Genomic DNA, 27,618 nt, shown 5'->3' with positions numbered 1-27,618 from the left:
GTATCAGTTTACAGCACGGAAACGCCGCCCAGGGGACTCTCCGGGCTCATCTTTTCAAGGGCTGGTAGCTCTCTGTCAGCTCTAATAAAAGGCAGCTACAAAAACAAAGTGGCCATGTGGCCCCAGTGAAGCAGAGACCCCAGCAATCAAGAACAGAAACAATCTGCACTCACTGGCGGCGAGTAGCAGCAACATCTATGGAGCAAGACATCACTCAAGACCTCCCTTCGCTCTTGCTCAGGACAATGAGGCCACTGTGCCCAAAGCACCTCGGTGCTGCTGGAGGCTGCCAAATCCAGGACAGTGCTGAGGCTGACAGTGTGTCCATGCAACACAGGGCGGATCAGAGCTTGCAGGATGTTTGATCCTCCTTCTTGTTCTAAAGTGGACACTTTTCTGTCTCAAAAGGAAATGATAGAACCACTGACTTTTTAATGCAGCACAGGCATTCTTCCCTGCTGCACTTCATGATCTCTCTCTCAGAAGGCCACCAAAGTACCCTCCTGTTTTTAGCAGATGAATGAGGCAGGTTTACAGTTCAGGAAGACACCAAAACTTGAGATAACACATCAAAAGTTGGGGTGAAGAGGGACATGGAAGCTAAAAGCAAATCTCTTTCATCTGTTATCCCTGAAAGACATCAAACTGTGCCCCAGCAAAGGTTTGTTAGTTGAGACTTCTGATACACCTCAGGCTCCCAGACTGTATATGGGTTACATCACTTAAATTACACTGCACACCAAGGTTTTATTTGTTTGGAGAACTGCAGCTGAGGCCATTAATCCTTCCTTTATCAATCCAGTGCCATCTCCAAGTAGCACATGTCTAGTAGATGGAGCTCCTTACAGCTGGTCAGCTAGCCAACTGCCATCAGCACCAGGAGCTGACTGGCACCAGGGTAAACACACTCATAAGGTGGCCTTGACTCAGGCCTCTGGTGCTGATAACTATGTCATGGTCTCTCCACCAAGGCTCTCAGAGAGATGAGGTTCTAAACAGCAGGAGCTGATCTGCTTGCTGCATTTGACTGTTTTCACAAGATCCAGTTGGTGCAGGTCTGCCTGCATCAGGGGCTCAGGGGCTCTGCTGCCTTACGGTGATCTGGGACCTCTTGCAGTGCCAGAGACACTGCAGTGCCACACCAGCTAAGCTTCCATCTTCCACAGTCACCCGTGGCTGCACGGTGACAACAGAGTGCCAGACCCTGAATCCCCAGCCCCTTGCAGTCCCTGGGTCACCATGGATACAAGAGAGATATGAATTGGTGCATTTCCTGTGACTGCACTTCAGTGATGCTGTGGTGCTCAGCTGTGTTCCTTATTTTTCACTCCTTGGCAGACTCCTGGCTGTTCACCAAAGGAGGAACCAGATGTTTTCAGTTCCTTCTGCCTGACAGACACTGCAGCACTGGTGAGAATGAGGAGCTGCATTGTCAGGTTGAGTATATTCTACTAACTAATGTTAATAAAATGATCTTAGTCTAAGTTGCAGCTGCTACAAGTTTGCATATGTCTGGTTCAGGATTAAATTGAGGTTTAGGATCTTGGGTCATGCAGAAAGTCAGGAATGGGCCCAGCCTTTAGTTCTATCCAAGAACAGGATTTTCATTCTTGGATATGGCTAAAAGCTAACAAGCACCAAACTATTAACATCTGCATGGAAAGGCCCCATGACTTCCTACAAATACTGCCTGCAAAGCCCTCCGAGGCAGGGCTGGATGCCAGAGTCCCTGTGAGAAGCAGCCCAATTTCCCAGGCACACATGGGCAGAGTCACAGCTAAGACATGAAGTGCACTCACCTGAAGTGCATTCTAGCCTTAACGACTCAGTACAGACAGCAAAAGGATTCCACTTCCAGCCTGGGCCATCCCCAGCACACCTCTCTGCCTCTGGGATTTGTGGCTCCTGCTCACCACCAGCTTGCACTCACACTGAAATCCAGCAAGCCAGCTGCTGCCAGCAGCTCTGCCCCGCAGCAGGAGCACACAGCAAGTCAGACCTCTGCAGCACCAGAGGGTGACAGCCCAGTGCATTCCACGACAGTTCATTTTGGTGCATGTTACCCCTGTCCCTAAGAGACAGCAGCTGCTAACCACTGCTGGTTTGGGGGTTTGTTGCAACTCACAGCTACATAATGAGAGGATCAGTGGGAAGAGGGAAAGAAAAGGGTTTTGCATCACGAAAGTGATGCTTTGTAAAACAGCCTTCCACAAAACCAAAGAATAAAAGGGAAAAGAGGCAGAGAGGTCTTCTTGCCAAGCCTTGTAACAGAATGATGTCCTCTTCCTTTACACCACTCCTGCCCAGTCATCAGATCTCCTTCTCAGTATTTTGTTCTGGTATCAGCCAAGAGCCAAACTGGAGGCTCCCTGGGGACTGTACTATGATAAGCACAGAAACCAGGAGCTAAGCCACCAGAGTTCAGTGAACATGGGGAGAGTGAGCAGCAAAGGGTATCTACTAGAAATGGAGCTTCTGTGAACAACCAGTTGCTCACAGGGACTTGCTCCCCAGGTATTTCCACTCCAAATGTACATTACAAGGCTTAGAAAATCCTGTCTTAATACCACAGCAAACATCTCTGTGCAGGCTATGGCAAACCAAACACCTAATGCAGAGATGAGAAAACAAGAGGGGTTTTTCTTGTACAGTCATTTCATGTTCTAGCCTTTGCTCTGGCCCAGCCAGCGAGAGACAGAGCCTCTCTGGACACAAAAAGCCCAAGATCCCAGACCACAAGACATGAAAACATTTCTGTGCACTGATTGCCTCCTCACAATAACCTCATTATCACATCTGTCAATCAACAGGCCAAACCAGTCACCAGCATGGGAACTGTGATAAGAGATGCTCCCCCTCAAATGCATTTGCTGCCTGCAACAACACCAGTGCTGGCAGCTTGCACAGAGCAACAGGCCCCTCCAAGCCAGAGCAGCAGGCTGTGCCCTGCCTCTGCTCTGCAGAGGATGGGACACACAAAGAGCTCCCCCTCGGCTCCACGGCACATAGCAGGGACTGCGGTGCTCAGCCCCAGCAGTTCCATCCCCAGCTAGCTCTGGTTTGGAGGGAATTAAGGACCAGATGCACAGACTGTCCTTTAGCTTTGTGTCCCACAGTGGTGATGTCCCTTGAGCAGCTTGATGAACCTGAAGCCCATTTTCCTTACAGATTTCCCAAGTGACTACTCAAAACCTAAGTATTATCAACTACTCACCTGGCATGAGAACCCTCTGTGGATCAAGGAAGTCTTTGATTTGCTACTAAAGGCTGTCTAATAGTCCTAAGACATGGAGCTGCTGGAACAGGTCCAAAGGATTTGGGACCACCAAGATGATCAGAGGGTTGGAGAACCTCTCCTGTGAAGACAGGCTGAGAGAGCTGGGGCTGTTCAGCCTGGAGAAGAGAAAGCTCCAGGGAGACCTTAGAGTTGCATTTCACTATCTGGAGGGGAACTACAGGAGGGACTGTTTAGAAGGGCTTGTTGTGATAGGACAAGAGGCAATGCTTTGGAACTGGAGCAGGGCAGATTTAGGTTGGACATCAGGAGGGAATTCTGCACAATGAGAGTGGTGAGACACTGGCACAGGCTGCCCAGGATGTGGTTGAGGCCCCATCCCTGGAGACACTCAAGATCAGACTTGATGTGGCTCTGGGCCAGCTGCTGTAGCTGGACATGTCCCTGCTGAGTGCAGGGGGGTTGGATGAGCTGACCTGTGGGGGTCCCTTCTAGCCCAATTCAAACTGTGACTGATCTCTGAGCTCCTCAGCCACTGCTCAAGCAGTGGCACAGTGAGCTGGAAGTGTCTTCACAAATTTCAGAGAGGTTCTGTCACTGCTCTCGAATAATCCTCCTCAAGGCAGAGATGTTAAACCCCCACCAGGTACCCTGAACACCTAGAGCCTGAGGCAGGACCTGTAACAGATGGACTCAGAGAGCTTTCCTAATGCTGGCTGTCAGTAAATGCAGTGCCCACAGGAACAAATGTGAGGTAATTTTAGCCTGTTCCAGGATATTAGCCTGGTCTTCATCAGCACTTTTTTCCACACTTCCCACTTTGCCACAGACCTGCAAGACTCTGGCTGGGAGGCCAGGGCTTGTCTGAACGTGTGGACACACAGCCACAAGCTCCCCCCAGCTGCAGACTCTCTTTCAGAGCAAGGTCTGTAGGCTTTTGGGCTGGCCTGGCTACCTGCAAGCTGTGTCTGTCCATCTGCCTTGCCTCATGCCTGCCCCAGCACCCAAGAATATTCTTGTATCAGTGGTTGCATCTTAGATAACCTGGAATTATTGCAGTGTAATTCCAGGTTACCTCTGGCAGCAAAGTGTCCTCGTGGCCAAGAAGGCCAACGGCACCCTGGGCTGGATTGGCAGAGGGGTGGTTAGTAGGTCAAGCAAGGCTCTCTCACCTCTCTGCTCTGCCCTGCTGAGGCCACGTCTGGAACACTGGCACACTGCACAGAGCAGCATGTGCCTGGGATCTTTACCTCCCAGCTCCATACCTGTGGCACAGGCACAGCACCACCTCCCGAAGGGCAGCGCGGTGGAACAGCCTCACCACGCTGTGATCCTTGGCTGCGAGTATCTGGAATCTGATTCCCGTGGCCATTTCCCAAGGTTACACACAGAGTCCTAGTGGCTGCCAGAAGAGCCCTGTGCTAAACACAGGCTGTGATAGCAGTCTGACAAATGCCAGCTGATGTAAAACGGACCCATTGTGTGTCTTTAACTGGAAGCAGTTAGGATTCCATGTGTGTAATTAGTGGTTTCTCCAGGGATCGTTGCAACAGTTTCTGTGTGTCACAAGTTTATTCCAACAGAGCCCATTTTTAGGTGGAAAGCACTAGAAAGGACAAGGGGAAACCCGGGGTTACTGCACAGGGAGGTGGGTGCTGCTCACCTGCCATACTGCTCTTTGGTGAACAAGGAGCTGCACTGATCTCCCCAGACTGCCCCAGGAGAAGCTGCTCAGCAGCTGACTCTTTGGAGGTGCTGTCTGCAGCTGCAGGGCAGAACAGGGGAGGAAGTTCCAGGGCCGCATAGTTTGGATACTATCAGAGTAATCTCTTCACACTTGCATGAGGAGAAAGAGTAGCTACTACCATTTCACCGAAGAGAAAGGTAACAGAGAGAGGCTGTGGTTTTTCAAGGTGTTCAGACACCTCCTTCCCACCCTCTAATTGCTTCTGCTCCGCGTTCGAGTGAGGAAAGCTCAAAGGAGCACTGAAAGGCTTTGCTGAACAGCAAGGATACAGCCTAGGTGGTCTCCAGCTCCAAAACTACTTCCATGTGACTTCTCCAAGCTCAGACAAGAAAACCATGACAAAGCCAAGACGCAGATGCTCATTTTCCTGCTCTTGCAGTGCCACCCCCGAGGCTCCGATGAAGAACCTCGCTAGGATAGATGCCACACAGCACTAAAATGATCCTCATCTGGGAAATATTTTCCTCACACACTTGGCTTCAATTTCTCCCTCTTCCCTGAGCAGTGGGCAGCTACTGGGAGATCCGAAGCGTTTGCATGATTAATTTGCTGCTGTGGCAGAGAGGTTGTTTCCTTCTGCAGCTGCGTTTTTGCTTGCTGGTGCTCAGACAAACGACTCAGCCGTGGGCAGCGATCTGGAGCGGCAGCAGCGCGCTGGCTCCCGGGCACACAGTGTTTGTGAGGGTGGCTGATGGGACCAATTGTCTGTCCTTCCCAAGTGGTGTTAGCATTCTGTCATTAAATCACAGCTAACATCAACGCTGAAAGTCCCCCTGAGGCCTGGATAAAGTACATCACAGAGCTCCTCAGCTGAAACCAATTTTTCATCTCCTGCTCCTGGGAGAACCGTTATGGGTTTTGACATCCAAAGATGCTACAGCAAGCTGTCCACCAGAGATAGGCAGCCCACAACGAGCCAGTGAGCACAGCACTCCTGCCACAGCCTGCTCCTAGAGCTGCTGACATCACTGGCAAACCTCTTCGTTAAGCACACTGCTTGCATTAGCCTTCCAAACCCTCATTCAGTTATCCTCTCTCACGCTGAGTCCCAGCTATGCTACATGAACATCTCACTTGGTCTGAACTGGTTTTCCTGGTAGGTGCTGGTGCTGCCCTGCCTGTGGACTGTGCTGACCACGTGAGGAATGGCTCCTCCGGACAGACTGAAGGTTTCTCCAAGGCAGGGAGGCAGGAAGGCAGGGTTAGAAACTTCTGGGACCCTCTGTCCACCAAGCTTGAAGAGCAATGGGAAGCATCCTCCCAGATGGCTTTGCTCTCTGAGTGCTGCTAGCACCTCCTGGCCATCAATAATTGACATCTCTCAGGCTGACAAAGAAATGCTCTTTCTAAATGTTGCCGTTTTCATGCAGCAGTGAATAGCAACAGACATGGAGTGAACACTTCAGACACACAGCAGCTGCACCACAAGGTTTGCATCTGTCGCTGTCCTGCAGACACAGCATGGACACCACAGGTATGGGGTAGGACCTCACCGAAGCCTCGGGGATAACGTGCCCATCACCCCAGACACACACCCGCCCTCCCTCTCTGCAGAGCTGGCTTTGAGGACGCTCAGACCGACCTTCCATGTTTGTCTCTTAACACTTCTCCCATGTTTTAATTGCTTCTGGGTTGCATTTGGGTGGCCTAAGCGCAAGAGAAACAAGTCCAAAGGCTTCCTCAAATCACAGCGTAACAGCAGGTGGCCTCCTCTGCAGCAATCACACATCTTATCGTTAGACAAAAGGAAATAATTGCAGTGTCCACACAGGGCCCCTGCTGTCAGTTATCCCCGAGGTGAGGTGTCTGCTCCGATTCCTTCCCGGCGGCTCAGCCTGACAGCACTGACAGCCCAAGGATGGAGCAGCACTACCAGTCACCCCTATCTGATGTCCAGCATGACTGAAGACTGGCTTCAGCTGCCTGGACACAGGCATTTAATGCCCCTGCAGAGCCCTAAGATACTCAAGGCACAGCTTCTCCAGCAGCTCATGCCCACACAGCAGCACCACCTAACCACTGGCACAGACACCCAGGAGATAGAGGCTACAGGTGTGAAGAGGCACAGCCTCCGCGGGTGCTGCAGCACAGGGCCCCTCCTAGCTCCACAGCCTGCCAGTTCACCTCCCAGCGTGCTGGGCTTGCTGGGATGCCTGTGCAGCTGCAGCTAAAGGTATCTCAGTCAGAGCCTGAAACCTGAAACCCAGAGGAATGCACAAAAGCCAGGGGACTCTCTGAGCCTGCAGACACTGCTGGCACCTGGGAGCTCCTCTCACGGCTATGCAGGCTCCTTTTAAGACAGTTACTGGATTACAACTTTCAGTGCTTTCTGCTTTAGGCTCTGTCAGACCTGTTTAATCAGCTGGTAATGTGACACTTCCTTCTGTAAAGGTCTGAGATCTACTTCCCGGCAGCAAGCCTTTTCCTCTAGGTCAGCCTGGATCCCTGATTTCTGATGTGCTGCTGGCAGCAGGGAGATGAAGCAATAAAAGAAAACCCATCAGGATGGTTCTTATTCCCATGCAGACCTGACAGGACATCCTGCTTGGCAAGGACATCTCAGAGAGCTCCTGCAGGCTGACCCATTTCAACCCCAGGCAGCAGGAGAGGCTGAGCGCAGAACTCCTGCCTTCCTCCAAAACCCCACTGGGTTTAAGTGCTTGAAGTGATTAAGGAATGAGAAGTGAACCTCCGAAAATAAAAATCAGAGGTGGCTGTCATGATTTAACCCCAGCCAGCAGTGAAGCACCACTCAGCCACTTGCTCCCTCTCCTCCCAGTGGGATGGGAAAGACAACTGGAAACAAAAGGTAAAGCTCTCAAGTTAAGAACCAAGACAGCAGCACAACAAACCTCGGGTACACATCTGAGCAAAAGTGCAGCACAAGAGACATGTTGTTGCCTGCTCTGGCTTACCAAACAACTGCCTTGCAAGGTACCTGCAGACAGGAGCAGTGCTCAGATGGGGAGGGAGTTGTGATAGGGGCTTGTAGTGATAGGGCAAGAGGGAATGAATTGAAGCTCGAGGAGGGCAGATTTAGACTGGAGATTTGGGAGGAATTCTTGACAGTAAGTGTGGTGAGACTGGAACAAGTTGCCCAGGGAGGTTGTGTATGCTTCCTTCCTGGAGGTGTTTGAAGCCAGGTTGGATGAGGCCTTGAGCAACCTGGGCTGGTGGGAGGTCTCCCTGTCCATGGCATGAGGTTGGAACTCGAAGGTCCTTACCAACCCAACCCATTCTATGAATCTCTGAGACATTCACTAAGGCTAAGAACTTAGCTATCATCATCTCACCTGGGCACACTGGTTCCTTGCTTGGTGACAAAGCTGGGAGCACCTTCTGCCCCTGTTTTATACAGCAATCCCCCAGATGGATATCTCTGGACAGCCAGTCCAGAGCTGGACTGACTGGCAAAGCCAGACTTGTCCTGCCAGCATGCCAATCCTATGTGCTGCTGATTGCTCTGCAGAAATAGCTTTAGCTGGGCATGAAAGAAAGGCAATGACTAAAACATTGTATAAAATTGATTTAATAAGGTTCAATGATTGAAATGGGAAAGATTTCCCCTAACAATTTGTTCCAGGCCAGATCCAGGCACTGTGACCAGCTCTGCCATCAGCCTAATTGAAATCTGTGCTGTGAGTGGGGGCAACAGCCTTTGCTCTCAATTAACCCTGAAGAGCAGCTGAAATCTTTTTAATCATCCTGAATTATCAGCCCTTCTTTCATCTGTTTTTTCAAAAGGCCTGGATGTTTACCCAGCCATTAAGACTCCCAGAATGGTTCACAGAGGTACCGTAATTTGGGATCATTCACTGAACTGCATGTTTCAAAGCCAGGACTAAAGATCAGGAGACAATTTGTATTTCATTTGGAGGACCCAGGCAGGAGTCACCTACAAACAGAATCATAGAATCAAGCAGGTTGGAAGAGACTTCCAAGCTCAGCCAGTCCAACCTATCCCCCAGCCCTATCCAGTCAACCAGACCATGGCACTAAATGTCTCATCCAGGCTTTTCTTGAACACCTGCAGGGACGGTGCCTCCACCACCTCCCTGGGCAACCTGTGCCAGTGTCTCACCACCCTCACTACAAAGAATCCTTTCCTAACATCCAGTTTCAATCTCCCCTCTGCCAGTTTAAACCCATTCCTTCTCCTCCTGTCATTACCAGACCTTGTCAACAGTCCCTCCTCAGCCTTCCTGTAGCCCACTTCAGATCCTGGAAGGCCACTCCAAGGTCTCCTGGAAGCCTTCTCTTCTCCAGGCTGCAGAGCCCAAACTGTCTCAGCCTGTCCTCATAGAAGAGCTGCTGCAGCCCTCTGAGCATCTTCCTGGCCCTCCTCTGGACTTGCTCTAACAGTTCCATGTCTTTCTTGTGTTGGGGGCTGTTTCCAGACTCACAGGTCTCATTCAGCCCCCATGAGGTATTATTGTTCCCCACAAACAAGTTCAGTTATGCCATAAGGAGTAGTTGTGAAGGAGGTGCTGGTCAGGATAAGCCAGAATGGAGAAGTGGATTTTCTGCAGCTGTAACCAAAATCCAGGAAATGCCAAACACATCCAATTCAGGAGGTGTTCAAGGCCAGGTTGGATGAGGCCTTGAGCAACCTGTCCTAGTGGGAGGTGTCCCTGCCTAGGGTGGAGGGTTGGAACTGGATGGTCCTTGAGGTCCCTTCCAACCTAAACCATTCTATGAGTCCATGATTCTAAAATCTGGGCTGAAGCAGACCTTGGATTAGCTCTGTTTCATCTGATCAAAAGGTCTCAGCAGGTAACACTGACGTTGTCAGTGCCACTGGCTGGTCTCACCCCAAAAGCAGCAAGGTGGGTGGTGTTACCCAGCTGTGGCTCCCCAGCAAGAGGCAGTGCCTGGGCTGCAGGCAGAGGCAGCAGCCAAAGCTGCAGAAGGCTCCATGTGAGACTCTTCTCCTGAAGAAAATATCCCTATTAATAAAACAGTAGGGAGTGCAGAAAAGCAGATTTCTCTCAGAGTGAGATGTTTCTCTGGGAGCTCCCCAGGGAGCCAGCAGCAGCTTGTTAGGGAGCTAACATGTCTTTTACTGCAGCAGCCACGTGAGGAAGGAATATTTCAGTGTTAGGAGCAGCAAAGAGAGGCAGAGAGCAGGAAAGCTGGGCAAGCAGAACGAGCAGCTTCCAGTAACACAACCCACAGCTACTGGAAAACATCTTGAAAGGTTCAGAGCTTGAAACAATCCATCCACAGCTACTGGAAAACCTCTTGAATGGTTCCGAGCTTGGAACAATCCATGACCTAATTAGGTGGCATTGTTACTGGAGGAGAGAAGAAGGAAGGAAAGAAAGGAAGGGAAAAGATTAAGGTGGGAGAGACAGAGAAGCCTCAGTGCTCAGCAGCCCAGCCAGTGACTAAAATAGCACATCTTTCTCTACGGGGAAAAACGGGTTAAGAATCTCTCAGTAGCCTTGCAAGAAACGAGCGTTGCAGTGGATCGGGGCAAGACATGACAAAGGTGTGATCTGTTCTCGTCTTTCCCAGAATACTTCTCCATTAGTCACAGCAGCAGCACAGTTCAGAGCTAGCTGCAACCCCCGAGCCAGCCAGAGCAGTTCCTGTGCACAGCTCACTTGGGTGGCCCTCGGCAGTTCTCCGTGGGAGCAGGTCCGGCAGCTCAAAGCCAAGCAGCACTGCACTCGTCAGGTCATCACAAGAGGCTGCAAGGGAGTAGTCAGGAATATCCACATGGATACTGCCACGGAGTGCACAGATACAGGCAGGAGGCCCTGGAGAGCCCAAACAGAAACACACTACACACAAGGAGCTCCCCACCTGAACCACCTCTGCCCGAGGGAGCCGAGGGACACTCCTCTGCCTTGCCACGGCTCTTCCACTCCTTAACGCCAGGCCAGGCTCTTAGCTAGGACTCACCAGCCCAGTGCTGACTGCAGCGAGCTTTGCTGGCTCAAGTGGTGAGATTCTGGTCTGCTATCTCCCAAATGACACTGGAAGTGGAGCAGGGCCAGGCCAGCCAGATCCTTGTCACTTGGCAGCCAGGGAGGCTACAGCCAGGCGCAGCTGGCGGAGCGCAGCCACCCTGCGGGGCGCAGCTCCGGACAGCCGCAGAGCTGATGAGCTGCAGCAGGCTCCTCTGGCCGCCGCTCAAGTCCGACAGCCCTTTCCTGAACTCCACATTCCTTCAGACACCGCGCCGAAGCGACAAGGATCTGGCCTGCCCATCAGCTGTGTGAAGCCTTTGAACTGCGTCTCTTTAAGCTCCAGCCCTCCCCGCACTAAGCATTTGCAGCACTGCCCCATCAAAGAGCGCCGACGAACCCAGCCCCGGCTCCTTCCTCCCGCTGCAGCGCTGCCTCTTCTCGAAGGAGCAGACCTCAGTTCTTCACCCTCTGCACTCTGTGGCTAATCTCCTTCATCCCCATCAAAGGGGCTGCTGAGAAGTGCTGCCGTGCCAGGGTGTGTGGCACAGGGCAGTCCCTGCCCCTCGCAGAAGGACAAGCAGACAGACCCAGCTCGCAGGCAGCTGCTTGACTCATGGCCCTGCACAGGAGCTCTGTGTGCTGCTGCCAGCTGCCTTCCTCAGGACACAGCTCCAGGCAGCTGCACCAGGTAGGGACTGCAGGTGCAGGATCCACACTACTGCCCTGGCCTCTGCTCAGAGGATGGGCTGAGGCCCCATCCCTGAAGACATTCAAGGTGAAACTTGATGAGGCCCTGAACAAACTGATCTAGTTGGAGATGCCCCTGCCCACTGCAGGAGGGTTGGACAAGATGACCACTGAGACTCCCTTCCAGCCTGATGCATTCTCTGGTTCTGTGACCACTGCCAGCCCAGCCCTCTGCTATGCCTGCAGGTCCCTCTCTGCACAGGAAAGCTCAAACCAGGAGAGCAGACCTGCAGTGATTGCTGTTTGCATCAGCACCATGGGAAGGGGTTGCCATGAGGACAAAGCAGCCAGTCATGCCCACCCGCCCCACAACCAGCCCACGCGGGCATGACACATGCCAGGCAGGGAGGGCTGTGTGGGCCTGCTATGGCACACAGGGAAATCAGCTCCTTCTCCAAGGTCACACTGAGAGGCTGTGACAGAGGCTAGAGGTGAATTCAGACACCCCTGTCCTAAACGAGACATACAATCGCAGCCTTGCCTCCTCCCCTGGGCTTGCATTTCCACAGCCACTTTTCAATGCATTCAAAGTAAACAGAAACACTTCAGAAGGCAAAAAAAGCTCAGGGGCAACAGGAGCTCACAGCAGGTTCTGGAGCCGCATAAAGCAGACAGCTCAGGACAGCCCAGCCCCGCTCAGTCCTCCTCAGAATGACACTGTCTTACCACCCTGCCTGGGGCAGCACTGCCAGGCTGCCCTGTTCCATCAGCAGAGCAGAAGCAGAGCTGCAGAGCCCAGGGAAGCCCTATGGGAGCCTGGGGAGGCTGTCCCTGCTCCCCGGCTCTACAGCCAGCTCTGCTGTAGGTAGCACTGCACACCATGAAAGGGAAGAGCTGGCAGAGGGGGCAGGGGCAGCCTCTGCTCTCCCTGTCGTGAGGTTTGCCAGGGCTCATCTCCTTCACTGCCACCCTGCAGTTAAAGGCTACTTAGAGCAGCCTCAGCCTGAGCGCAGGCTTCGGTGTGCTGTAACGGTGCCTTTTGGCCTGATTTACATCCCTGATCTACAGAAGCTTAACAAAAGCTGATTTCTGGGGGATGAAAATTTCCCATCCCTTAATTTCAAGTTCTACTTACTGAGGACGGCTCTGGAAGTCTCTGTAGGCAACTGCAGGGTCTCTAAGCCTGCCTGGGCAGCAGGGCAGTTTTCTCCCTTACCTTCGCAGGAGCGGGATGTGAAGGCAGACCTGGGACACTGCTGCCGAGGGCTCTCCACTGTGCACGGTTGCCAAGACACCCGGGGCAGGCTCCAAAGCCTCCACATCTCGCCCCGGCTAAGGCATTCCTAATCAAATGCTCCTTTCACTGGAGCTTCCAGCACGGCCACAGGCATCACACAGCGCAAACTGCATCAGCTGCTTCCATTCCGGCAGAGCTCGCACAGGTTTGAAACGAGGCTCACGACCAAAGCAGGCTTTATCTGGAGTTGCAACAAGCTTTCTATCTTACTCTTCTGAAACACAGTGTTTCTGCTTTCAGCTGCTCGGAGCTGATCAGAGAGCACTGAAGCCTGCAGCAGAGTCAGTTCTTGCCGAACAACTCCACGAACCTGCTATGCCACACTTGTATGACCTGCAGCTGCAAAATGCCTGACATCTGCAAACAGTCCACAAAATCAGCTGCTGCAGTAACACGAGTGACTAAACCTCTGCGTTATGGCAACAGACCTGTGCCAGCCAGGCCTCACCAGGCTAGATCATAGATCATAGAATGGTTTGGGTTTGAAGGGACCTCCAAAAGTCACCTAGTCCAGCCCACCTGCACTGACCAGGGACATCCTCTACTAGATCAGGTTGCTGATCACAGAATCATAGACTCATAAAATGTCAGATGCTGGTACAAATGCACCAGGCCAGAGTACAAGATGTAAGAAGCTGCAGAGAGCAAGGAATACCCAGATGAAAGGAAAACAGAATTCAGAAGTGCCAGCAGGAGCCTGCTCCTGGCACTGTATTTACCTTGAGGCCTGGGGTGTGCAGCCCTCAACCAGCTTCATCCTTCAGCCCAAAAGAGATTAAGCATGAATAGTTCTGCAAAAAAGATGATCATCTATTAACAGCACTCGTTATGGACACCCCAGGGAGTGAGGCAGCTGAGAGGGTTCATGCTCTTTACACACAGATGCTGAAGTCACTTCACTCTCCAGCAGCCAAGGCTCAGCTTCTAGGTCAAATCACTGCATGGTTGTGTCTGATGTAGGATCCTCTCCGTAAAATGTAAGGATATAGTAAGTCTGTAGAGCTCCTTAATTCAGTGGCTCACCATTTGGAGCTTGCCTGCAGATATCTCAACATAAAGCAAATTTTCTCCTTGTCTGAAAGCCTCACTGCAGGGCTGCAGGTTCAGGTTGAGCTGGAGGATGCTGCTCAGCTCTGCAGCAAGGCTGGCATCCACGTCCTCAAAAGGCAGACCAGGAGCAGCGATGGAACTTGCTGCAGCTCTGAGAACTCCTCCCAGAAGCTGAGGCTATGGGGCAGGGGCTGAAGCCAGCTCCTCCACAGAGCCAGGGTGCGCCTGGGGTGTGCAGTGTGAAAGGAGAGAGAAAGGCTCCACTCTCCACAGAGATCACAGTTCAGTAAGCTGAGCATGATTACAAACCTATCTCTCCCTTTCACAACTGCCATTAATCTTTCAGGAGGTCTGAATCTGAGAACTCCTGATCTGCTCACACTTGAAGCTTTCTGAAAAGGCATGCCTGAAGTCTGGGGCAAATGCGGTAGGCAGCAGCCTCTTAGCCTTGCTTGGGAAGTCGTGCCTAATAAACCGCGATGGTTTTATCAGGCTGCTTCCCTCTGCTTCCTTTCTGGTGGGGAATGGAAGTTCCACCCACCACTTAGTTTTGACACGCACAGCCCCGAAAAGCCTCAGCTGGCTGTGCCAACGCCAAGTGATAGGTTCCTTTGTTAGAAGATGTCTTGGGGCTCTTGTCCCATTCTTCTGAACACTGTCAGGAAAAACGAAGTGCATTGTTAGCAGCCAGCAGAACAGCAGCAGGCAGCAGCCATTCTTCTTCTGAATGGGAGAGAACAATTTCTGATGAAATATAGTTCCTGTTACATTCCTCGATTGCTTTACTGGATCACTGCCCTGTCTTTCGCCAGCCTCAGGCTGGAAATGGGAATTCTGAAAGAGAAATCCTGGTACTCTTGGAAAAGAATGACAGGAAAAGGTGAAAGTTGTTGCTAAAAGAGCTGTGGAGAGTTTATTTATTGATTTATGTTTAAGTGGAGGCAGGTTTTAAATGTTTATGTGATTAAACAAATTTGTTCAAAATCTGGTCAAAGGGAAATTGAAACTCCACTCTGAAAGGCACCAAAATGAGATTGAAACGATTTCCTTTCTGCTGAGCCAAAACGTTGTTCAAACCAGGGTTTTACAGACATCTCACCTTCGAGAGAAAGCAGCTCTGCTCCTTGAATTGCCACTCTGGCTGCTGGGAAGATGGCCAGACAGAGCTCACACCAAGCTGGGCTGCTCCAGTCTGAAGGCTCAGGCTTCCTCCCTGAGCCATGCAAGGAGTCAGTACCTGCTCCGGGCACAGCAGAGCAGTTGTGGGGTGGCTGAGCACGGTGTGTGTTGCTCTGGGGAGCCAAGGCAGCTCTGGAGGGCCAGTGCTGGCCCGCAGGCTGCATCTGCGCTCAGCTCGTCCTGCCTAGCAGTGGCTGCTGGCCCTAATGCTGCTTTTGTAGCCCAGCATTGTATAGCAGAAAGGCTTCAATCTGCCCCCTCAATGCCTGTCAAAGCGCACTATAGCTGCACTATAGCTGAAGTTTCTCCCGGTGCCCCAGCAAAACTACAGCTATTGAGAAGCTATCTCGCTTCTTCCTAGCAGGAGAGACAAAGGCACGTAAAAATGGCAATTAAATAACTCACAATAGGCTGTGTTAACTACTGCTGGCTAAGAAGCCACCTTGATCCCTTTCTGCATCTCAGATATTCAGCGCATGGCACCGAGGCCTCAGCTCACAAAGACTTTTCAATTTGGGATTAAAGATGCGGCACTGGGAGCAGCTCTGGTAAGCCACAGCAGCAGATTCTAACCGGCGAGGAGGGAGGAACGGACGGCAGAGGGGACACAGGAGGGGATCTGCACTGGAGAAGGGGTGCAAAGGAAAACCACTGTCTAAACAAGTTTTGCCCTCTCTGGGAGCAGGGAGCTGCCTGACCGCAGTGCAAGAGAGAAGTCACACAAGCTGGCTGCTCCCTGACAGCCTGACTCCACTGGCTGGAGCTCCAGTTCTTGAAACACGAGCAGTCTGGAAAAAGGCTCCCATCCGGAGAGAGGGAGGCCCAGCAAGGCTGGGCAAGGCAGAGCCAGGGAAGGGTGTGCAGTCTGCCCAACAGCAGGTGCTGGAGGTGGCAGTTTTTCCACAGGAAGGCTTCATTTGTTTCCAGCTTGCACGGCTGCCTCTGAAGACGTGGCTGCCTGCTTTCAGGACTTGGGGAAGAGAGTTTTGCTGGTGATCTCCAGCTGACTCCCATTTAGCCTCAGAGGCTATTTTTAGCGGCTTTGATTTCAGCACATATTCTTGGAGAGTCTTTGCTATTTATGTGGTCTCCACCTCCCTCCACTTGGCTTCTCTGGGGAAAAGCTCCACGAGGTCAGCTATTGAGAGCAGAGCTTGCACATCATTCCTCCCCCTGTGTCCTCCACGCAGCAAGGCCTGTCAGAGCACTTCTGAGGCCAGCAGCAGCAGCCTTTATCACCACCAAGACAGATAAGGGCAAGAAAACAAGCCAGGGATACTCAAGCACTCCAGATCTTCCGCCTGTTTGCAAGGCCACCCCGAGGCTGGGTTGGGCAAAGGCCTGATGACCTGGCCCAGAACTGAGGGTGCAGCAAACACACACAGAGGCAGCTGGGTATGACCCAGCACCAAGCATGAGAAAACTGCTGCCATTCGTCTGGGGTGAATCTGACACCAAGACACCAAGTCACCTCCCTCTCAGGGTCACACAGCTTTACATGAGGGAAGCATGAACTCAGCAGCATGTCCCTGGCCAGCAAGGTGGTAGGGCAGTGTCTGCTGTTTGAGCTGGACTGGGTGTCCTCAGGCTCGGTGTTCTAACTTCAACACAGGTAGGGTGGGACACAGCTGACAGGCCCCACAAACACCTGCACTGAAATAACAGCTCCACCAGTGGGAAAGTGCCTTGCCCCAGCCTGCACTGATTTCTTCCACGTATGGGAACAGTGTTGATGCAGTAATTCATTTCCACACTGCTGAGGTCAGATGAATGCAGGCCTGCTGTGCTGTAAGCATGCCCACACAAAAGCCTGCTCTTATGAGACACTGCTGTTTAACACCATGGAGGTTCCTGCCTCGCTCCCAAACGTGGGCACAGATTTTGAACGAGTCTAAAGTGTTTTGATGGATGGAAGAGGGACTTGTGCATGCAGACACACACTCAACAGGCACCACCAATACTGGGAAATCCACCTAAACCAGCAGTGCATCAGTTCAAGGTAGAGGTGAAAACACTCTCAAGATTCAAATGTTACAGAAGCCTCGAGTGTGGATCATAATTTTTTATCTTTGAGGTCTTCCTACAGAAATAAATTCCCTCCTCTACCATGGAGAAACCCAGCATGCTCAAATATACAACCTCACCTTCTAAGAGCATCTTGTACATTGATCCCAAAAGTATGGCTCAGGCTTATTAGCCTTTAATCCGCCAGGTTAGTAGGAGCTCACAGGGAGCCAACATATGGATGTAGCTCTGAGCCCATTAACAGCTGTAGCAGAGCAGCTAAGTCCATTACATTGAGCAGTGGAGTTGGTTGGACTCCGCTCTTGTTGCAATGATTAGGGTTGCTGGGGGTCAGTAGAGTAAAAGGGCTGGCAGACCACACTGATCCCAGGAGTAATTCAAGGAGGACAGAGGAGCTGTCCCAGCTACACTGGGAGTCGTGGCCCAATGTGTTCCTCTCTTTGAAACCTCTTCTTGAAAGCAGGAGCTGTGTGCAAGCTGAAGTCTGGGCTACTAAGTGGTAATTAGACAGCTACATGGGAAATAATTACCTGATTAGGAGATGATTAATTAGCATGCTGTCAAGATACGATTATCCTGGCATCTACCTAGGGAATACACTGCATTTCTTCTTTGCTCCTTCCAAGATGATGATGGCAGCACAGAGCACTTCTCCCTAAATCCCTACAGACACGAACAGCAGAAGAGCACAGACGGCAGCGCTCGGCAGCCAGGGACCGAAACACAGAGGGCAGACCGAGCCAGCCCAGCCCTGTCACAGCTGCTCAGAAACAGGCAGGGAGACAGCTTCACAAGGAGCAAGAACCATGTAAGATCCTACCTGCACCACTGCTGACAAAAGCAGCCTGCTGATGGGAGAGAACAGCAAGTTCTGGCCACCTGCGTGTGGCAGCGCAGGCACCGCGCTGCATGGGCATCAGCTCCAAAACAAGCCTTGCAGAGCCTGATAGATGGCTGCAGGGTAACAGTACGGGCACCTCTGGCCCCTGACACACCAAAACACCCTGATGGGACAGGGCAAGATTTCCAGCACTAGCTCCTTCTAGCAGATCCTTTGCTGGAAGCTGACTGAGAGAGCAGGAAAGGCAATGCCCTCAGCAGCACCACAGCCACAGCTCTGAGCTTCTCCCTGCCTGGGGCCAGGGAGCTCTGCTTTGCACTCTGCCTTTCATTTGGGCACACTGCAGACAGAGGAACAAGGAAAAGCATTCTGGAAAGTTATTAGCCCATGAAATTGAGCATCCAATTCCATCTACATGCACAGAAACACTGCTGACTGTTACCATGGTCAGATAGGAGAGCTGGGCAGCAGGCAGGGCACCAGCTGGGACCCAGGTATGGATTGCCACTTGGTGATGGACGTCTGTGCATGCAGTCACCTGGCTCTTCTGGAAAGCAGCCTGACTCTGCTGCCTACCTGGGCCTCATCACTGAAAAGCTCAATTTACCTTCTTCAAACTTGGGAGGAACAGCAATTTTCTAGCTCCCAGGGAAGCTGTGACAGGGCTTGCTTGGAGCCCACAGAGCACCTTGATGGTGTAACGATGGAATAAGCATTGCAGATGGTTTCAATGCTAACTCCTTCAGCTGCATACCTGTGCCTGTCACCTCCAGGAGTTTTAGAGATGCCTGGAGTGCAGAATCAGTCTCTCAGAGGTATCAAGGCTCCTTACCAAGTGTGTAGATCCTTGCCACCTTGTGTGGGACCCCCCCTGCTCTTGTCCCTCCAGGATAACTGAAAGCAGCCTGCTGGAAGGTGATGGTGAGTGAGCCTCTGAACTCTGCTGCTTTGCATCAGCCTTAGGGAGAGCCAACCAGGGTGGCAACCCCTTAAAAAGTCCCCCAGTGACAAAGACTTGCCCCACTCTCTGGCTGGAGGTGTGTGAGTAGGCTTCCCCTGGCTGGTCCATTACTCTAGCTGGTGTTTTCTCCTCCTGTGTGTGCAGCCCACCAGTTCTTCACACATTCAAACCCTTCTGCTGGGCCAGAGCCTGGCAAACCCTTAATCCAGATAAACCAACCCCCTTGGAGGTGACAGGAATCAAGTCCCTGTGCAAACTGGAGCCACGAGGCCAGCAAGGCCTCCTGGCATCACCTCCTTGGCAGTACTGAGCACTGCAGCCTGGGTGCTGAGCACACTGCCTTGAACTCTGCCTCCACATTACCTCTCAGCTGGGCAGCCCCAATTAACACCTTTGTGTGAGCCCCAGCAGCTCCAGACAGTATTTTCAAATGTCACCACTGTGAAAGATAAAACAAAAAATGGGTCAAGAGGATTATGCAGGGTGACTAATGACTGCTGCACGCTGGGCTGAGGGCTGGCTGTGCTTTCAGAGGTGCATAATAACACGTCCTGGGCTGACCTGTGCTGCTGCTGACACTTGTTCTGCTGCTGACACTTGTTCTGAACTGATGCCTTCTCACAGGTCTCCATTAGGCTGGAAGCTCAAACCCCCACCATGACTGATGGCAGCAGAGTGGAAGGGCTGTCAAACTTTGCAGGACTCCCACTCAGGTTTCACTTTGTTTCTCCAAAGCCAGGCAGCAGAGGCAGTCAGTGAACTGCCAGGCCCTTTGGGAGCCCTTTGCTGCTGCTGCTCTCAGGCCGTGGGGCACGATGTGTTAAGTCACTGTGCCGTGGAGCTGGCCAACAGTAAGAGAGAGGGGGGGGCTGTTCAGCCAGCACGTACAGTCAGAGAATGTGCTCTGCCAACCAGCAGAGCCAGAACTGATAGCTTGAGTCTTGCTGTACTGATAGAGAGGCCAGCACGGCATGATGGAGAGCATGGTTAAGCTGCCCTGTAGCAAGAGGGAAAGGAATTTGGTGTTTTCTCTCCTCATCCTCTGTTTAGCATTAGAGTCTCTCCAGGTGCCTTTCATTAACAGGGAAGTCAGAATCCATTTTCTTATCTGACAGATGTTCATTTGCCAAGCATTTGTGCCCACCTTGCCACCCTGCTCTCTGAAACATGGCCCTTTGCAGCTGCAGAACTTGCAAGAGAAGGCAGTTCAGCTGCAGCTGACCTGGACCTAGGGCTCCACACAGGAACTCTGGAGTAACAAGTGATGGAGCAGGCTCAGAGAGCCACAGAGAGCAGCCTTTTGCTTCCATCACAGCCCCTTCCTGGGTTAGAGGATAAACAGCCCTAGAGAAGCCTCCCGGAGAAGCACAGACACCAGGAAAAACATAACCTATGGTTCAGCCTAACTGTGAGGAAGATCTGAAACACATTTCCTCCCAGACAGCAGAGGCCAGCCCTTGCATATGGGCTGTTGGCAGCCTGGCAGAAGCTGGGTGTGATGATGCTAGACTGGCTGGTGCTGGGCCCTAGGCACGGAGCAGGGAACAGCAGGTGCAGATCTGTGGTAGGAGGCACTGACACCTCCTGCAGCTCTCACTGCCGTTCATCACAGTGCTGCAGGGGAAGCTCCCTGCTTGGGGAGAGGCTTGGAGCTGCCCAAGGAAGCTCACCAGTGTGGGCAAAGCTGGGACACTGTCAGTGCTACCAGCACCCTTCTGAGGCACCATCACATTGATTTCCAGCTGCTGTTGGGTGATGTGCACATTTAGACAGGGAGCAGGGGAGCACAGCACACACAGAGCCCACAGCTGCCTCTCAAAGAAGATTGATTTCAATTCCCAGGCAATTCTACCCTGGCCAGAGAACAGAAATTCCTTGTTACAGTAAGAGCAGTCCCTGTGACTGAAAAGACCCAGCCCAGGCCTTCAAATGGGGTCCCACTCAGGCACTGCCAACTCCAGGCTTGTAGAGAGCCTGAGCTCCCTACCTCTCTCCCTGAGGACTTAACAAAGCATCAGTTTCTGCCCCATTGTTGGGTCTCTGCCATCACAGGCCAAGAAGATTAGTTTTGCACATGGTCCTTGACTCAGATCAGCCCAGAAGTGACAAGAATGCTTTTCTTGCTTTTAAAAAGAAGCCTGCTGGAGCCAACAGACTGATGGTTCTGTGAATCAGGTTCTGCCCCAAGTGTAAAACCTCCAACTGCTCATCCCCTGTCTCTCATCCTAATTAAACCATGATGAGAAGTAATCAGGAGTATTGTCCACGGCCCTGGTACCTCACAGACACTTCTGAACACAGAGTGTTAGAAGGAAATGAGTAAGATTCCTGCCCAGTAGCTGCACCAAGACTGGAAACACAGGCTGGAAACATCTGTGCAGAATGAGACAGCCTATGAGGGCCCAGCTAGGAGCCTGCAGTGCCCCTTGGACATTGAAGGACATGGAACTGTTAGAGCAGGTCCAGAGGAGGCCACAAAGATGCTCAGAGGGCTGCAGCAGCTCTGCTATGAGGACAGGCTACAAGAGCTGGGGCTCTGCAGCCTGGAGAAGAGAAGGCTTCCAGGAGACCTTGGAGTGGCCTTCCAGGATCTGAAGTGGGCTACAGGAAGGCTGAGGAGGGACGGTTGGCAAGGTCTGGTAATGACAGGAGGAGAAGGAATGGGTTTAAACTGGCAGAGGGGAGATTGAAACTGGATGTTAGGAAAGGATTCTTTGCAGTGAGGGTGGTAAGACACTGGCACTGGTTGCCCAGGGATGTTGTGGAGCACAGAAGCACCCAATGTGATCAAAGATCTGTGCTCCACAACCTCCCTGGAGGTGTTCAAGGCCAGGTTGGATGAGGCCTTGAGCCACCTGTTCTAGAGGGAGGTGTCCCTGCCTATGGTAGAGGGTTGGAACTGGATGATCCTTGAGGTCCCTTCTAACCTAAACCATTCTCTGATTCTATGTCCTGTGAAGAAGAGTCCAGGGAAGGGCCCCTTGCCCTGCTGCATGTGATGTATCTCTCTCTACCATGTCAGCAGGGAGCAAACCACCTCCAGTTACCTTGCACATTGCATTTCCACTATCAGGTCAAATCAAAATGCTGAACTACTCTGAAACAATGATTCCCGCTCCTGACACTCACCTCTCCCTCCTACTTAATCATGCTCAGCGTGGAAGTGTTTAGAGACCATGAGAAAAGAGACCCTGTGAGGCAGTGAGCTGTCAGCAGGAGGGAGGCCTGGGGACCCCACATCATCTAAGAAGCAGTTACAGATGGTGAATTACCTCAGGCAGCAGAGCCCCGTGTGGTCCATGTGGTTCTTGTTACCCACCAGCGCTCGTGGGCACAGCAGGAGCGCGAAGCAGCCCTGGCCTGCAGGAAAGCAGGAGCTGGGGCAAAGGAGGTTGTGCCTTCCTGAGTGGATCTGCACAAGACAGCCCCAGGGAGCTGTGCTAACAGGGATGAGCCAAGAGCAGATATGGGAGGATGTCCTAAAGCAGTCTGAGCTCCAGGAAGCTCACTCATGAGAGTCCTTCCTCTCTCAAGTACCACTTCCCTCAAAAAGGCACTGCACACTAAGACTTCTGCAAGCATCTAGGTCAGACTAAGTGTGAGCATCTGGTACAGTAAATCCTGGTAAACTCAGTGGCAGTGGTTGGACTCAGTGAGGTCTTTTCCCAGCCCAAAGATTCTGTGCTTCTCCTAAGAACCATTCAAAGTCTCTTGCAAAGGCAAATTCTTTATCGCGGTTGCTTACACAGGCTGGCAAAAGCTCCGAGGAAGCAGCCTTTTGCATAGGCCTATTTTACCTTTCTGTGTTTACCTCACACACTTCCTAGTGTGAGAGCAGGTTTGAGACCAGGCTGCCAGGCCCAGCTCTCAGCCCCAGATGCTCATCAGCGTTTGTGTCAGCTCCGTCCCCGCTGCGTTACCCCAACGTAACCTCCCCAGCAGCTTATCACAACGGCGAGCACCAAAACAAGCCTGGGATCCAGTGCACACATCCACCTCAGCTGGCTGCTGCCTCCTGGTTCCCCAGCCAGCAGTGTCAACAGCCTGGGCAAAAGGGAGAGCCAAAAGCAAACCTCCCAGGGCCAGTTTGATCTTGCCTAGATTTCTGCAAGCTCACAGCACACAACTGGCAGTTTCTTCCCCGTTTCTCACCTGGTCAGACTGCAGCTCTTGGAGCAAACAGGTTTCACTCTCCTTAGAATCATAGAATCATAGAATCAACCAGGTTGGAAGAGACCTCCAAGATCATCCAGTCCAACCTAGCACCCAGCCCTAGCCAGTCAACCAGACCATGGCACTAAGTGCCTCATCCAGGCTTTTCTTGAAGACCCCCAGGGACGGTGCCTCCACCACCTCCCTGGGCAGCCCATTCCAATGCCAATCACTCTCTCTGTGAAGAACTTCTTCCTAACATCCAGCCTATACCTGCCCTGGCACAACTTGAGACTGTGTCCCCTTGTTCTATTGCTGGTTACCTGGGAGAAGAGGCCAACCCCCACCTGGCTACAATGCCCCTTCAAGTAGTTGTAGACAGTAATAAGATCACCTCTGAGCCTCCTCTTCTCCAGGCTAAACAGGCCCAGCTCCCTCAACCTCTCCTCATAGGATAAGCACTGCCCGGCCAGTGGCACTGCCTGTCCCTGCTGGCACTGCCCCACCACTGCGTACACAGCTCTGAAACCAGCCCAGGCTGCGTGAGGACTGTGTTGAATGGGAAGGAAGAATCTGTTCCACCAAGCTTAGGATGAACTTCAGCAGCCTCTTCTTGGCTCAACAGAAGCTGCATTGCTCTGCAGCCGTACTGTAGCCAGGGCCTGTGTGTCCCTGATTGAGAGAAGGTCAACTAGCCCATATCTCTTCTTAATTTTTAATCGTTATTTCATGCTGTTATTTCAGCTGCTGGAGGCACAAATCCCCCAGGAGTAATTCCTAGATGCTCTCTGGTAGGCTGCCCTACTTTTTCTTCCTGCTCTGTTATGAACTGCTTATCGCAGCCCTGATGTGTGCTGCTGCCTGCCTCCACCCAAATACCTTCCCTGCTGCAGCATGTTAAAAAGAAACAATAAAAAACCTCACATTTTCATTTTTCTCCAGCTTCTAAAAATAGCCAAGATAATCAAGAGCTAATTTTTAGCTCCCTGAGCCCAGCTGAGCAGGATGGTTTAATTGTAAAGCAGTCCCACTGCCTGTGCCCCTGTGTCTGCCAGGCAGTACCTGGCTGTGCTGCTGTCCCACATGGGCACAGAAAAACCTGCTGAGGGCAGACACTCAGATGGGCAGGCCACAGTCCATGTGGTTTCATGGGAGTTTGGACCTTGCAAGGGCTTGGTGTGAAACACAAGAAGAGGAAGTAGGAAAGGGGTCCTAGAGATGTCCTAAGGAGGAAAGGTGTTGGGCAATTTCCTGAACTTCATAGGTCACCTAGGGGGCAATTCTGGAGGTCTCTGAACCCTAAAATGAGGGCAGTGTAGTGGCAGCTGCATGACAGGAATGATTCCTCTAAGATTTCACCTATAGAGGAAAGGTTTCACCTAGTTGGGAAAATTCCTAGCAGCATGTGCAGCTCTTTTGCTCTGGAAGTGAGAGAAGCTGCCTCCAAAAAATGCACTGCTCTGCTGGGTCACAGCCTGGAAGGCTGAACAGAAGCAGGCAGAGCCTTTTTGTTTGCTTGTGCAGGGAGGGATTTTGCTGGGTTTGTTTAGTTAGAACATCTCTTTGTGGTCGACCTTCTCTCTACAGTGTCATAATAACCTGGAATCTTGGCTTTATCAGCCAGCTTCTACAGGCCTACCCTGACCTGCCCACAGCGACCTGAAGGGAGGCTGTAGCCAGGTGGGGTTGGGCTCTTTGCCCAGGCAACCAGCACCAGAAGAAGGGGACACAGTCTCAAGTTGTGCCAGGGCAGGTCTGGGCTGGATGCTAGGAGGAAGTTGCTGGCAGAGTGATTGGCATTGGAATGGGCTGCCCAGGGAGGTGGTGGAGTGGCCGTGCCTGGAGGTGCTGAAGCCAAGCCTGGCTGGGGCACTTAGTGCCATGGTCTGGTTGGACTGGCTGAGCTTGCAAGTCTCTTCCAACCTGGTTGATTCTATGATTCTATGAACTGTCTGCTGAAGGAAAAAATAAATACAAATGAACCTACCTAACCCAATGCTTTCTGCTAAAATAAGAATCCCCATCTTCCAATCTCACAGCCTTCTCCCCCAGAATGTTCCAAGAAGAACATTCTACACTCCACAAGCTCCCATAAATGCAGCACCAATTTCCCCAAGCAGCAAGGAGAGAAGATAGGAAGCAGAAGAGAACATAAAAAAGCAAAGCCAAATGAGTGAGGCAGCTTCAGGTTGTGTTTCTTTGATGGGAGTGCAGCAGATGCTGAGTGCTGTCATAATATTTCTTTTGCTAAAAGTGTTAAGAATGCTGTGTTGAAGGCACACCACACATTCACAGAATGAGAGAATGGTTTTGGTTGGAAAGGACCTCAAGGATCATCCAGTTCCAATCCTCTGCCATAGAACACCTCCAGGGAGGTTGTGGAGCACAGAAGCACCCAACGTGATCAAAGATCACGTTGGGTGCTTCTGTGCTCCACAACCTCCCTGGGCAACCTGTGCCAGTGTCTCACCTCCCTCACTGTAAAGAGGTCTCACCACCCTCACTGTTTCCTAACATCCAGTTTGAATCTCCCCCCTGCCAGTTCAAACCCATCCCTCCTCCTCCTCCTCTCATTACAAGTCCTTATCAATAGTCCCTCCCCAGCCTCCCTGTAGGTCCCCTTCAGATTCAAGTGGGCAGATTTTCAGTACAGTAAATGACAATTAGAAAGGGTTAAAACTGCAGACCCCTACTTACCTGAAGGATTAAATCAACAGGGATATGATGGTAGAAAGAGACCAACTTTTACCTTTGAGTCATTTCACAGCCTCTACCCAAAGACTGAGCCACAGCCTAAATTGGTTTATCCATGGCAGAGACAAGGATAGAATGAATATTTTGCCATGGCAACTGACAATTTCAGATAAACCACCCCCAAAAGTGTGCTCACTCAGAAAGTCAGCAGATTAAAAGCTTGAAGATAATGCCTCAGAAGTGGGGAAAAAAAAAAAGAGGTGAGACAGAAAATGTCTATTTGTATTGGTGATCTGGAGCAGGGGATTGAGTCCAGCAGCAGTGAGTTTGCAGAGGACACCAAGCTAGGAGCAGCTGTGGAGCTGCTGGAGGGTAGCAGAGCACTGCAGAGGGACCTGGACAGGCTGGCTGGGTGGCCAGAGGCCAAGGGGATGAGACTGAACAAGGCCAAGGGCAGGGTTCTGCACTTTGGCCACAACAACCCCAAGCAGCACTACAGGCTGGGGACAGAGTGGCTGAGAGAAGCCAGGCAGAGAGAGACCTGGGGGTGCTGGCAGAGAGGAGCTGTAGAGGAGGCAGCAGTGCCCAGGTGGGCAGCAGAGCCAATGGCATCCTGGGCTGGCTCAGGAGCAGTGTGGGCAGCAGGACAAGGGAGGTTCTTCTACCCCTGTGCTCAGCACTGCTCAGGACACCCCTGCAGTGCTGTGCCCAGTTCTGGGCTCCTCCATTGCAGAGAGATGTTGAGGTGCTGGAAGGTGTTTGGAAAAGGGCAGCAAGGCTGGGGAGGGGCCTGGAGCACAGCCCTGTGAGGAGAGGCTGAGGGAGCTGGGGGTGTGCAGCCTGCAGCAGAGGAGGCTCAGGGCAGAGCTCATTGCTGTCTGCAGCTGCCTGCAGGGAGGCTGTAGCCAGGTGGGATTGGGCTCTGCTGCCAGGCAGCCAGCACCAGAAGAAGGGCACAGAGGCTCAAGCTGTGCCAGGGCAGGTCTGGGCTGGATGTTAGGAGGAAGTTCCTGGCAGAGAGAGTGATTGGCACTGGAATGGGCTGCCCAGGGAGGTGGTGGAGTGGCTGTGGCCGTGGCAGGAGATGTTGAAGCCAAGCCTGTCTGGGGCACTGAGTGCCATGGTCTGGTTGGTTGGGCAGGGCTGGGTGCTAGGCTGGGCGAGCTTGGAGCTCTCTTCCAACCTTGTTGGTTCTGTGATTCTATTCCACAGAGCTTCTGGCAGAGAGACAGGTGACAGATTTTCAAATGCCAAGCTTTTGAATGCTATCAAAATCCTGCCTGGGCCACAGAACTGAAATAAAGACTCAACAAAGAGTCCCACACAGGCAGAAGTTCACCAGGTCACTTTCCTGTAGACACATGGCAGGACAGCATGGTTGAACCTCATCTCTGTCACCAGGTCACAGCAAGGATCCTGAACAGGGCAGTCACACTCCCACCTGCTCACAGCCACCCAGCCAAGCAGAGCCTTAAGCAGAGGTAAAGTCTGACTGAGACAAGTCTCTGTGGCTAAGTCAATAATCTTTGGTTCCTCACTGGTTTAACTTTCTACTTCAGGAGGTCAGGAGGTCATCTGCAAGTGAAGGTGCTGGACATTTACAGCAGCTAACTGCAGATCCTGTGCAAAACCACTGTCAGGCAGGACTTCAGCCCAGCTTCCTGACCCCCAGAAGACAGCCCTGCCTGAGCAATCCCTGCTGCCCTGGGACCCTCATTCTGAGGGCTGTGGACATTCAACAACCCCCCCCATGAGCAGCCTCCTGCCTCCCCCAGGCAGTGGGATTGCATTTGGGGTGTTGTGGCAAGAAGTGGGAGAGAAAATATTTCTCCCAG

General features: G+C 52.1%; 1 protein-coding gene across 4 annotated transcripts in view; it reads right to left on the bottom strand.

Moving 5' to 3' along the window:
- RAB11FIP4 (RAB11 family interacting protein 4) overlaps window positions 1–27,618 on the bottom strand; it is a 129,278-nt gene that overhangs the window by 39,824 nt on the left and 61,836 nt on the right. Inside the window, exon 1 of one of the 4 annotated variants that reach the window (XM_064150529.1) lies at window positions 12,801–12,855. The exons of the other annotated variants lie outside the window; for them this stretch is intronic. The gene's annotated coding sequence lies outside the window, so the exon portion shown is untranslated. Of the gene's footprint in view, window positions 1–12,800; window positions 12,856–27,618 lie in introns of those variants that run through there. 4 annotated transcript variants of the gene reach the window in all.

The sequence above is a fragment of the Pogoniulus pusillus genome, chromosome 11 (genome assembly GCF_015220805.1).
Source record: "Pogoniulus pusillus isolate bPogPus1 chromosome 11, bPogPus1.pri, whole genome shotgun sequence".
NCBI classification, from domain to species: Eukaryota; Metazoa; Chordata; class Aves; order Piciformes; family Lybiidae; genus Pogoniulus; species Pogoniulus pusillus.
The sequence above is the reverse complement of the archived record's forward strand: the minus strand, read 5'-3'. Positions and strand labels throughout refer to the sequence as shown.